Raw genomic sequence first — 13,115 nt, forward strand, 5'->3', positions numbered from 1 at the left:
AACGTTGTATTGTCCAGCAGAAAGGCAACAGGTGTGTTACTTTTTGACTATGATTTACACTCACCTAAAGGATTATTAGGAACACCTGTTCAATTTCTCATTAATGCAGTTCTCTAATGTGCAATCATTTTTTTTTTGATTTCCAGCCACCTGCAGTTGCATTTACAGGTTTTGAAGCCATATACAACATTAACATTACATGTTTTACCCAGGTTTCTTCTTTTATTCAGTGATATTTCAATTTCCATGCGGAAGTCATCCCAAAAGGATTAATAAAGATAAGTCTAAGTCTATCTCAGAAAAAAGTAAAAAAAAATCTGAAAATCTTCAGGGGATGTAGCTCAGTGGTAGAGCTCATGCTTTACATGTATGAGGACCTGGCATCTCCAGCAGGTATTATGGTAGAGTCTTTAAAAGAGCTGCAGAAGATATTACCTCCTGTGGTAATCTGACTGGTAGACAGCACAACAAGCACTTTAATCGTACATGTTTCTATTTACAGCATTTATTAACTGTAGTGTAATGTATTTATTGTTTTATGCTCCAGTTTGTATGGGTGATACAGCAGGTATGAGCACTGCAGTTTCTATTTTTATGGATGAAATAAACTTGACATGTCATTAAGTCAACTCCTCAGCCGGTGGAGACATTTCACTTCAGACACTTGCAGCAACAGATGCTTTGTTAAACATCAACAGACTGGAAATATATTTACTGCTGGTACAAAGCATAGCAATTAGCAGAGGAAGGTTTTGATCCATCAACCTCTGGGTTATGGGCCCAGCACGCTGCGCCACTCTGCTCTGCTGTGCATGCTCAGGGGCCGGAAAAACAAGGCAAAATGTGTCGGTCAAAGGCAGAAAGGAACTGTTCACTTGTGGCCATTAACGACAAAAAGACAAACTTGAAGAATAAAAATTTATTTTTATGCATTGTCATGTTTCCTGTATTGAGTATCATTGTCAAACATACCCTGCTGGTCAGACAAAGGAGTGTCCAGCTCTCCTCGCTCTCAGTGTTCTTCATTTTTCAAGGTTTCAAAATATTCACGTAATAACTTTTAAACAATAATACTTGTTCAGGTTTCAGACAATAGAACTCTGTTCACTCTCCACATAACCACACAATGAAAACTACTGAAATGGCTTGGACTTGAACCCTGGTCAACTGCTTGGAAGGCAGCTATGCTCACCACTATACCACCATCACTGGAGAGTACAATGTTCACTGAAAATCTTGTAACACATCTGGTCATTGACACTGATTTTTACATTAATTACCATAAACACAAGGAGGTCACTACAACCCACAACACTGTGCTATACAAGTTTGCTCAAATCCTTCTCACTTGTTGAGTAAAGCAGGACATGGGTAAAGTGCATAATTGGTAGACACTTGTTAAGTTAAGCATCCACTTTATTGTCTTTTTCCTTTTAACCCTTGGGGCCCTGAGGCCATTTTTACAGTTTAATTTCCGTCTGGATTTATTTTATAAAAAAGCTTGTAAAACATCAACCCTGTTGTCTACAGTCAAGATATGAACATCATTTTTTTAGGACAAACTGGGTTATTAGAATATTTGGGTTGCAGTGAGGTCACTTGCATGTTAAAAATGGTCGTAGGGCCTTAAAGATAAATAAATAAATAAATAAATAAATGAATCTTCCAGATATGTATTGATATCACAGACATATAAGTAAAACCTCTAAAACACTTCTCATATGTCTTGGGAGTCACACTGTGAAGAAATAATCATTATAACTTATACAGTTGACAAAATACATGCATTTTTTCCAAAAAAGTCAAGACATTTTGCTCTCATGACATTTACTTATGCCAATAATAACATAATAATGTCATGTTTATTGATATTAGACCCACAGCAATGTTATACAAGCAAATATGTGTCTAAATAGTGCACCATTTGGCCTTCCATAGAGTATATAGGCATTTTTGTCCCCTCTGGCCTTCCATACAAGAGGGGTGCCTTTATCTCCCATATATGGGCATGTACTTCCTGAAACAATAGACGGGACAGACAGGGCAGAGATGCAGGAGCGAGCCAGCGGCAGAAAATGAGCCAAAACGCGATGAATTATGGACATAAAATTGATCAATCTTGGATATAACAGTATGGATTTAAAGCCCAAAGAGGCTGAAGTTCCAGGCTGGATAGAAAATCCCCTGTAGAGGCTAGAAAGACCCGGAAAAGACCGCTGTAAACGCGAAGACGTCAGGATTCAAACGAAACCGAAAGTGAGTAAATCGCTTGTATGGTTCAAAAGTTATTAAACTATGAATCAGAGGTACTTTTTTACTCGTGGGCGAGTGTCTCGGGCTCAGAGGGTTAAAAGTGTTGGGGTTCTAACGTTAAAATAATGAGGAAGAATTTGACAAATCTAAAAACATAGTCTTTCAAACGTAACACCTGAATCTGTCTAGTCTCTACCATTCCCTGACCGGGAATTGAACCCCGGCCACGGCAGTGAGAGCTCCAAATCCTAGCCACTAGACCATCAGGGAGTCACATCTATCAACTTTATCTTTGTAGATGTGAGTTTCATTTTCACTTACTGGAATGACTCATATTGTTTTAGGTAAGGAATGGCTCCTGGCTAGAGCTTCAGAAGGCAGGAAATGACAGATTACACATCTGTCACATAGTCTGTTTGTATTCTTAAATACCAAGTCTCTTGCTGTTCCTTGACTAGTTGGCCATATTGTTGGCCATATTGTTTTAGACGAGGAATGGCGCCTGGCTAGAGCTTTAGAAGGTAGTGGTGCAAAATGCAAAACTGCCTGTTTCTATTTCATTACATGGTAATATTAAAACAACAAATCGGTATTGCACTGCTTTTCAGGTTGTCGTGGCCGAGTGGTTAAGGCGATGGACTTGAAATCCATTGGGGTCTCCCCTCGCAGGTTCGAATCCTGCCGATAACGAAAGCCATAATGTAATGGTGGTCAAGGATCCCTTTATAACAAATGGCAGATGTTCCTCGTGGACAATATTGTAATATCTCATAGGTACTGGAAGCCACCGATGCATCTCTGAGCATTTAGGTTTGAGTCTCAATAACCAGATGTGTTGCAAGATTTGCAGTGAACGTTATATTGTCCAGCGATGGTGGTATAGATGTGAGCATAGCTTCCTTCCAAGCAGTTGAAGTTGCTTTGATTCCCAGCCAGTAACTTTCTTTGAGTAACGTTGCTTGCTTTGTTTGTCAAAAAGTAACCAGAAAGGTTACTCTCCCAACCCGGTTTGATAAAAAATTTGATGTTGGTTATATCGCACAAATAAGGGAGCATAACAATCAGTCAAGCTGCCTCCATGAGGATCCACAGACATAGACATGTTCCACCACCCGCAATTAAGCCTGTCTCCTCAGCTTCTAGACGCCGCTGCATCTCCTCCTCTTCAGGTGGAGGCGTGTACCGGTCCCGCCGAGGTGTTGTATTGCTTTGTTGTTATTTTGTTTTGTTTTTTTGGTTACCATTGCCGTACAATTGTCTTTGTATGTGTGTGTGTGTGTGTGTGTGTAGTTTTTAATTTTTTCTTCCATCTTGTTCCATGTTCCATGTTCTTGTTTGGACACGCACACAGGGGACAAGCTTGTGGCACGTACAGCTGCCGCAGGAAGATGGCGCGCTGGCCCCTCGACGTGTTCCACAACATCCTCGACGTGCTGTGGCGCCGTGCCGATAAACTGAGAAAAAACAGGAGAAAAACTAAACACTTCTAGAGGTCCGCCCTTACACATAGGAAACTGAAAAGTACTGAACCAACATCAACTTAATAAGACAACGTGTTATTATTAAAAGAAACTGCTAAGCAAACACTAGCACTGGCACTTTTGGGCACTGGTATTGATATTACTTGACTATATCGCAATATGCAACTGAAAGAAGAATCATGTGTCATCATGGATCTAAGAAGAGGGAGCCACTTGTAGGGATCTGCACCACCAATGAACTGTAATTTCTCAAAATATCATCCTCCCCTATATCTCACGGAAATCTTATTTATTCTGTAGTTATTAATCGCTGTGAGCAGGGCTTGAACCTGCGCAGGGAGACCCCATTGGATTTCAAGTCCAACGCCTTAACCACTCGGCCATCACAGCTGTAAAATATGCTCTGTTTTTACAGTGGAGAACCCCTGATGCCTGACAGACTCCATTCAGACCAATCAGACAAAGATAGAGCCTATCTCACAAGTACCTTGGGCAGTTCTGAATGACTGATGGGGATTCCCAAGCACTTCAGTTCCAAAGATCATTCAAATCTTGAGGGTATTTCAGTTGTAATGTGGGTAGTTAATCCACCCCCTTTAGATGATCTGATTCATTTCCAAACCAGTCCAGATTAACAATTAACAAGTTATTGAATCACAAGTCAATGAGAAACATACATGTGTACAGACAAGGCAAGCAGCAACAGCGCCGCATCAGAAAATATTTTGGTGTGCAAAGACCAAGAAAATGCCACACAACAGAAATGCCATGCTCACACCACACAGGCAGTGTGCAGGAGGCCTTACCCCTGACTTCCACCAACTGCGGATCCACTCCGCTTCGTGTCTGCTCCGTGATCCGCAGTCCATCAACACCCACCAGGTCCGGATTTGTTGCAGAACCACAAAAGCTGATGAATGAACTAGCTTAAACTGCATTGCTCTGAATTTCATGTGTTTTCATGTATCATCTTGAGTCTGTGTCGTGTTCTGTGTAAATGTAACATGCCTTTTTCATTTGCTGCCAGGGCTTAATGAGTAGTATGGGGATTGGGTAGACATGATGATGGGATGCAACAGAGGTAATGACTCCAACAACAAGGTGCAGCAGGGATTTAAACCCTGGATCTCCTGTTTACTAGACAGGCACTTTAACCAGCTAAGCCACAACACCCTCTTGAGTGCTACTCACAAACAAAACAACAAACTTACTCTCATTCAGAAGCCATAGAAGAGCGGTGCAAACATTTCATCAGAGTGATGGCTTGTGGTAAGAAATTGGTCCTGACTCTGTTGGTTTTGGCGTAAAGTGCTCTGTAGCGCCTACCAGAGGGGAGAAGCAGGGTCATCACTTGCACACTTGATGAGTGTCATCAGTGGAAGTCTAAACCAGTGATTCCCAAAATGGCTGACCTAACAGCGTGCAGCCCACCTGAACCTATTAAAGCCAGCATTCCACTCCACTGGTATAGACTGTTTTCAGCCACATATAATGTTATAAGACAACATCACATGTCACTTTTGTGCTCTGGAAAATCAGGCAACTGGTAACTTTGTTGCACCTGTTAAGAATCACAAATCATATGCATACACTTCCTTAAGTAAGAACTAGGCACTGCTAGGAATTGGATCTAGGATCTCCTGTTTACAAGACAGGCGCTTTAACCACTAAGATACAGCACCTTCTACAGAGAAGCCTGTCTTGCAAGAATACAATGAGCTAATGAACAGGGTTGCTTCCATCCATCCATCTTCGTCCAGCAGCTCCAGCAGGGGACCCCTACGAACTCCGGCAAATGAAAACAGCTGAACGTGTCCTTGAGCGATGCCTCAGGACTCACTGTTCATAGGCAGGCCTACCGAGAACATCAGAAATCCTATCTATGCAAGGTCTTTGAGAGATGAGAGACCCTTTCCCCAAAGCCCTGGTAAAATCCAACCTCCATGCCATAAGTCCCCTCATCACAAAGGTCATTAACCACTCCCTCGAGGCAGGCCATGTTTCATGGAAAGCCATGAAAAGCTTTAAACATAGTCGTAATTTAGTCCTCCTCAACAGTTAACATAGCGTTTGCTGTGTGGCGTGTCTGTTTTTATTTCTCCCATGTTAACAGTATTGACCAATACGGTAGGCATTCTAACCTCTGCTGACACGCTCATGCCATGCAGGCAGCCCTAAGCTTCCAAGGTAAGACTGAAAGAATTCATGATAATAAAAACTTTATATTCTTCACACTAAAGTTGCAAACACACCTCCAACAAAAGGCTTTTATTCGCTTTACATGGACACATGTAATGTTATGGTACAAAACAACATCACATGTCACTTTAGTGATCTAAAAAACAGGCAATATCTTGGATGCACATGTTAAGGCTCGGCAACCATGTGGAAATACTTCATTCAGTTATAACCAGGCACTGCTGGGATTTGGACCCAGGATCTCCTGTTTACGAGACAGGCGCTTCAACCACCAAACTACAGCGCCTCCCACAGCTTAGTCTGTCTTGCAAGAATACAATGAGCTAGTGAAAAGGGTTCCCTCCATCCATCCATCTTTGTCCAGCAGCTCCAGCAGGGGACCCCAAACTGCCCTTTGCCGAGCGACATAAACCAGCTCCGACTGGGGGATCTCAAGGCGTTCCCAGGCCAGGTTGGAGATGTACTCTCTCCACCTAGTTCTGGGTCTTCCCCGAGGCCTCCTCCCAGCTGGACGTGCCAGGACCAGCTCTCTATTATTATCTAGTATTGGGAAGTTTGAACTCAGCTATTCTCTACATTATAGATTCACGCAAAGATACTGAATTGCAAGTACAGCCGCACCTTTTGTGAGCATCTGCATTACACAGTAGACCTATCTACTGCTGTATTCATTGTTTGTGGCAAGTCCTTTAAAACCTATTCTTGACTTGCCTTGTTCCACATCCTGTGTGAACGCTTAGCTTACTAAATGACTTAAGTTAGCCATTAATTGTTGTGTGCCTTCAATAGCATAAGTGTTAATAATATGGAAGAAGCTGCCTGGCAAACCAATGTTGCCTTTCAGAACAGTGGTTCCAGGTGTAATGGTGAGCACTCTGGACTTTGAATCCAGTGATTCGAGTTCAAGTCTCGGTGGAACCTGGTTTTAAGTCAGAGTACTGGTGGGAAGAAAAAATCAACCTCTACACTGTTCACATCTAGGCTAACGGGTAAAATATTCCTGGCTGTTTGACTGAAAACAGTGTGTTGGTGGTGGCTGGTTGAGCTGTAACCTGTACTTCATGTTAACTTAAAAGAGCTCCAAATTTAGACTTAGTTGAACATATTGAAAATATTTCCACAATGTTGAACCAAATGTCAGTCTATTTCCCATCTAGTAGGCACATGTCTGGACACAGGTGGACATTTTGGACAGAAACATTGGTGGATCTTGATTCCCACCCAGAGGTGGGTAGTAACGAGTTACATTTACTCCGTTACATTTACTTGAGTAAGTTTTTGAAAAAATTGTACTTCTAGTAGTAGTTTTAAATCACTATATTTTTACTCTTACTTGAGTAGATTGGTGAAGAAGAAACTATACTCTTACTCCGCTACATCAGGCTACAATGAGCTCGTTACTTTCATTTGACCTCTTTGGTATTCTACGCGTCCTTGTTTTTACCCCAGCGTACGTCTCATTTTAATGTTTTATTTTGAAAGAGAGAGAGAGTCTTCCGCTGAAGACTCTACCACGTGACTGTGTTTCACCAATCAAACATTGTTGTGCAGTCACGTGACCATACTCGATCTCAGCGCCGGGACAGGTTAGCTTTACGGTCGTAGCAAATCAAAGATGTCAGAATCAACCGTTGCCAAGGCAACGCAGACCAGGAGGAAGGTGTTTGTCTTTTAAGTTACATACAGTATATTTTACACATGCAGTATCCATCCAAATTTGATGTGACAAGTCTCTCAAGTAAGCTATTTTGTAATTAATAAATTAATTTAAATTAATTTTATTGATTGGATGAACTATAATTTGCCAAAAGATAATTATTTTGTGTCTTTGTCGGTCTGATTGATGCTTGTGTTAAGAAATAAATCAGACGTTACTCAACAGTTACTCACTACTTGAATAGTTTTTTCATCAAGTACTTCTTTACTCTTACTCAAGTAATTATTTGGATGACTACTTTTACTTTTACTTGAGTCATATTATTCTAAAGTAACAGTCCTTTTACTTGAATACAATTTTGGCTACTCTACCCACTTCTGTTCCCACCACAGGATTTAGCCCGCATTGCACATTGGGGTACAGAGTCGGTAAGATGCCTTCACATCCCGCGCAATGTATTGCTATTGTCAAGCACATTTCCACACTGGGGACTTTTCTTCTGTGTCCCCATAACCCATATATTGGGCTGACAATAGGGAAACCTTTCTTTGATAACTACGACCTGGATGACTGAGAACCTACTATATCATGACATAGTTGACTTACCATATTATTATTTTCTGTGAGAGATCCTACTACACGTTGGATTATTCAGTCAGGATGGCTGAGCGGTCTTAGGTGCTGCGTTCAGGTCACAGTCTCCACTGGAGGCATAGATTCGAAATTGGGGATATTGTTTTGTTTTGTTTTTGCTGTTTGTTGTGGTGGGTAGCTTGGGGGGGGGTGATAAGATAAGTCGCTTGCAAGGTTACACAATCATCAGCACATATTTGCACACCAACTTTCAACAGTACATTCCCTTACCTACTTCACATACGCTCCTTGGTTGCTCGGCCATTCTTATCAGATATGGCTGCCAGAAAGGGATGGGGACGAAGATGGTGAATCCTGTTTAATTAGTTACACAGTTAAGCAGTTACACTTATATCCATGGTCTTCTTTTATTTTATTAGCATGTTATATTGAGCTAAATTTGAGACAATTAGGGTGTTTGTGGGGTTGAGGGTATTCGGGGTTGTGTAAATAAAGTAGGCAGGACTAGATTATAGCCGATATCTATCAGAGATCCACCCATTACCTTAATTTTATGCGTTGTGCTTTTCCCTTGCGGGTGAGTTAGGGAAACTGTTACAGCATAGCAGAGTTTTCTGTCCACCTCCACACGCGTAGTCTTCTCTTCAAGCAGACTTACTGCCTCCTGGTCTTGTCTTGACCTGGTTACCACTTTTCATTTGTAGCAGCACATCCAGCTGGTAGAGGCTCTCAACAATCTGGAAGAGCTCCATGTTGAAGGAACAGTGGACTTGAGAAGGCACTGTTGCGGCGTAGCTGTTGCTCCACGATCCGTGCTGGGCCCTGAAACGTTCCCCCCCAGTCTGGTTTGAATGGTGAGTGGTCTACCTGGTGGGCCGCTTCACTGGCTCTATGGGGTGAGATGTGGATGATCAGCACCAATGAGAAGGAGTGGGCTGGCGTTCAAACTGCTGAATGGAGAGACCTGCCAGGTACGGATGAAGATGGATGGATGGATGGATGGATGGATGGATGGATGGATGGATGGATGATGGATGGATGGATGGATGGAAGGAAGGAAGGAAGGAAGGAAGGAAGGTAAAAGTAGTATGAGGTGCTGTGACTTAGTTGGTAAACAGGAGATCCAGGGTTCAAATCCCAGCAGCACCTTTTTGATGCAGGGATTACCTCTGTTTGCGTGTCATCATCATGTCAACCCAACCCCTGTTAAAGTACCCTGGTAGCAATGAAAATGGCATGTTACAATTACACAAAAACATCAATAAATACCCACAATGTGTTTTTTTTGCCTGATGACTAGTTAAATTAATAAACGCACTACTTTTGCTCCACTACAGGCCTGTGTCTGTCAAACTGCTCCATTTCACTCACCACTGAGTCAGAATTAATGCTCCGCACACAAAACCATCTCTTGGCAGGCAACTTAATTACAAGTCAAGGGATGAAACACAATTTGATGTAATTTCTGCAACAAAACATTGCTGTTGGGATTTGAACCTAGGATCTCCAGATTACTAGACAGGCACTTTAACCAACTGAGCCACAACACCTCTGGGTGTGAAACGGATGCGCGCCATATTGGAGGAACTCTGTGAAACAACTGAACAGAATACAGTGGAGTATTGTGCACTTTGGACACTTTATGTGAATGTAGCTAGTCTAAACAACAGAAAAGCATCCAAGATGCAAAGCATACAGGAAGGACGATATTTCGAGAAATTACAGTTTATGGTGGTGATCTTTACGAGTGGGCTCCCCTATTCTTACATGATGACCTGGTGATTGTTCCTTCGTTGCATGTCCCGATATAGTCAACTAATATCAAATAATCAATTTATTAATTTTTATTAAAGCAGCATCGTAGACGTTAAAATCAGGCAGTCAGCGCCTAAAGTGCCTTGGCCGGTAAAGTTCATGTTATTTCACCTCTGACCTCAGTCAGCATCACATGCACCTGAAACCCCACCCGACAGTGTCACAGGGTCCTGGCGTACACCTGGGCCACATTCAGCCCCAACAAAACAAGGTTTAAAAGCATTAAAAATGGGTTCAATACATTTTCCTTTGGATATTTATTGGCCCTCAACAGGCCAAAACTGGGCAAAATTAAACATTGCTTGTTAATTACTACAGCAAAACAAATGGATAAAATCTTTGTAGTGCACATACTGTTAGTGATAACCAGGCACTGCTGGAATTTGGACCCAGTATCTCCTGTTTACAAGACAGGCGCTTTAACCACTAAGCTACAGCGCCTGTGACACATTTGCCTGTCATGCAAGAATACAATGAGCTAGTGAACAGGGTTCCATCCATCCATCTTCGTCCACCAGCTCCAGCAGGGGACTGGACAAAATTCCCTTTTCCGAGAGGTTGGAGATATAATCCCTCCACCTAGTCCTGGCTCTTCCCTGTGGCTTCCTCCCAGCTGGACATGCCTGGACTACCCCCCGAGGGATAGCTTAGTCTGTAGCCCATCAGTCTTTTAATCTGAGGGTCCAGGGTTCCAGTCCCTGTTCAGGCGTACAGTTGCACATTCTGCTTGCTGCCATGATAAACTGTACACTTTGGCAATCCTTAACACGTTCACACTCTGTTGCATCATTAAAGTAACATGCGCAAGTCTTTAAAAAGAAATGTGGCTGTTTTTCATGCAGGTTTGCATCATAACAATGCGGGTGCTATCTCTAAATGAACAATGGCCAACCTACATCCATCTTGTTAGCACCCAAATCTCTGTGCTGATCTCCCTGCTTGGATGGCAAGTCATCTGGTGGATTTTTCCCGTCAAGAGGAAGAGAGTTGTTTTATTATACTCACCAGCAGTAAAGTTTATTTGTCTAGAGCTGTAAAATTGCATTAGGTTATCAACGTTTTCAGCAAAAAAGAAAACCACAGCTCAAGTCCCGGGTACGGCGACAGCTTTATTCTAGGATATGTACGAAGTGCTCGCTATCGTCATCTGTCATGCAGGTTTACTGGATGTTCACAGTCTACTAGTGGCCATGATGAGTTGTGACTTTGAGCTGAGTGAATAAGTTCAGAAAATGAAGAACATTGTTCAGAAAGCTTAATGAAGCTTCATTTGACCATAACTATTAACCAGCTGAACCTGGTAAAAGGTATGAGGTACTCATGCATAGCTAGCCAGTGATTTACCTAATGTAGATGTGGTCAGCATGCCAATGAGGCTCGAAAATTTGCAGATGGTGATTCAGAGGAGATTTAACAGTTTAACGTGTAAGTAACTTAATTTTCAAAACTTTCCACTTACAGTGGCATCGAGAGCTCTTCTCTAATATTACCAGGTAAGCAATAACTATTCAACTTCATAAGTTATTGTTGATCTCAGAAACAACAATAGACAAGTTTTGGGCAGAGGTTTCACTGTAATGTGGCAGCTGGTAAAGTTGGAGCTGATTTAACTACTTTTTCACCGGTTGGGTAGTTTAATCTCTAATAATACATCATAATTTATGTGTTGATCTATAATAACCTCAACCTGCAAAGCTGCAAAAAAAAGTAGAGCAATTAATAAGTAGCCTACAAATCCCTCTGAGATGTGACATTAGAGTATGAGTAGCAGTAACGTTCCAGTTCCAGTAGCCTACATAAGTAAATGTATAGTAGTTACATTTCACCACTGGATCTAAACACTTGCTAAGCGTAAAGCTGCAGAAATACAACGGTGTCTGATAGCGCCAGCCGACGTTATGTTGATGGCAAAGAAAATACGACGCATTTACATAGTTCAAATTAAGAATGTCCATTCATAGTTTGTCATTACATTAGCTGAGGTTAGCATCCAACCGGCTGGCAACGTTAAAGCTAAACGGTTTCTTTTGTCATTGTGTTATGATTGACTAAATGTTCCTGTTGGAAGAGAACGTGTGTTAGTGTTTGGAATAATTATTTGATTTTGAAACATGTTTGCAGTGTTTTGTTAGACATAGTGTGTAGTGTTAGTGTATTATTGTATTTTGAAAATTAGTTTTGGAGTTTAGTTTACAAAGTGTGATTTTGAGCATGAAATTAACTGTTTTGCCAGTTGTGTGTTTTGTGTGTGTTGGTGTTAAGAGTTTAAGAAACTTGTTAAATCTATTGAAAAATCTGTCATAGCAATTGTAAAAAACTGTATAGTATAGCTTACACATGTGGATGTAGTGCTAACTGTGTTAATAATTTTGGAAATTTGTTAAAAGTATTGAAAAATCTGTCATAGCAATTGTAAAAAACTGTAACTCCCTTTCATACAGTAGATGAGATTTGGATACTTTCTCAGACTGTGAAGGTAACCACATGGTGGAGGCCCAGCCATTGTTTTGCTGCACCATAAGCATATCCAACATAGAGTATGTGGGGGTGTAGCTCAGTGGTAGAGCATTTGACTGCAGATCAAGAGGTCCCCAGTTCAAATCTGGGTGCCCCCTGCATGGATGTGTGTAGGTTTTCATCTTTATGATAGTTGTTGATACTGGAAAAAAGCATGCATGTAATTAATGTTACTTCTTTTCAGAAGCCCTTGTGCTTTCTCCCCTGTCAGACTTCCTTTGGATTGTGGTGGCACCTGAGTAGTGGAGGCAGCTGCTGCCGTGGTCCTGCTGGACGCCCTGCACTATTACTGCTACTATTATTAGCTATAGTTCTATTACCTTACTGCTGCCATAATTACCACCGGTCATCTTTTCATTCCATCTCTCTCTCTCTCTCTCTCTCACCCCTCTCCCCCAACTGGTTGTGTCAGATGACTGCCCACCATGAGCCAGTTTTAGTCTGAGGTTTCTGCCTGTTAAAAAGACATTTTTCCTCATACCTCACTGTATGAGGAAAAATGTCTTTTAACAGCAGAAACCTATAAGTATTTGAACACCCTGCTATTTTGCAAGTTCTCCCACTTCTCAAATAAATAGTTTAAAAACCATACATTGTGA

At 41.6% G+C, this 13,115-nt stretch overlaps 4 non-coding genes across 4 annotated transcripts; 2 read left to right on the top strand and 2 right to left on the bottom strand.

The window, feature by feature from the left end:
* Positions 1-2,861: 2,861 nt before the first annotated feature.
* On the top strand, positions 2,862-2,943 carry trnas-uga (transfer RNA serine (anticodon UGA)). The gene has a single exon. It is a non-coding gene; the product is annotated as a tRNA-Ser (tRNA).
* A 1,099-nt stretch (positions 2,944-4,042) lies between these two features.
* Positions 4,043-4,124, bottom strand: trnas-uga (transfer RNA serine (anticodon UGA)). The gene has a single exon. It is a non-coding gene; the product is annotated as a tRNA-Ser (tRNA).
* A 6,243-nt stretch (positions 4,125-10,367) lies between these two features.
* trnat-ugu (transfer RNA threonine (anticodon UGU)) lies at positions 10,368-10,440 on the bottom strand. The gene has a single exon. It is a non-coding gene; the product is annotated as a tRNA-Thr (tRNA).
* A 2,102-nt stretch (positions 10,441-12,542) lies between these two features.
* trnac-gca (transfer RNA cysteine (anticodon GCA)) lies at positions 12,543-12,614 on the top strand. Its single transcript has one exon. It is a non-coding gene; the product is annotated as a tRNA-Cys (tRNA).
* The last annotated feature ends 501 nt before the right edge of the window (positions 12,615-13,115 follow it).

This window comes from Etheostoma spectabile, unplaced genomic scaffold (genome assembly GCF_008692095.1).
Source record: "Etheostoma spectabile isolate EspeVRDwgs_2016 unplaced genomic scaffold, UIUC_Espe_1.0 scaffold00005339, whole genome shotgun sequence".
NCBI lineage: Eukaryota > Metazoa > Chordata > Actinopteri > Perciformes > Percidae > Etheostoma > Etheostoma spectabile.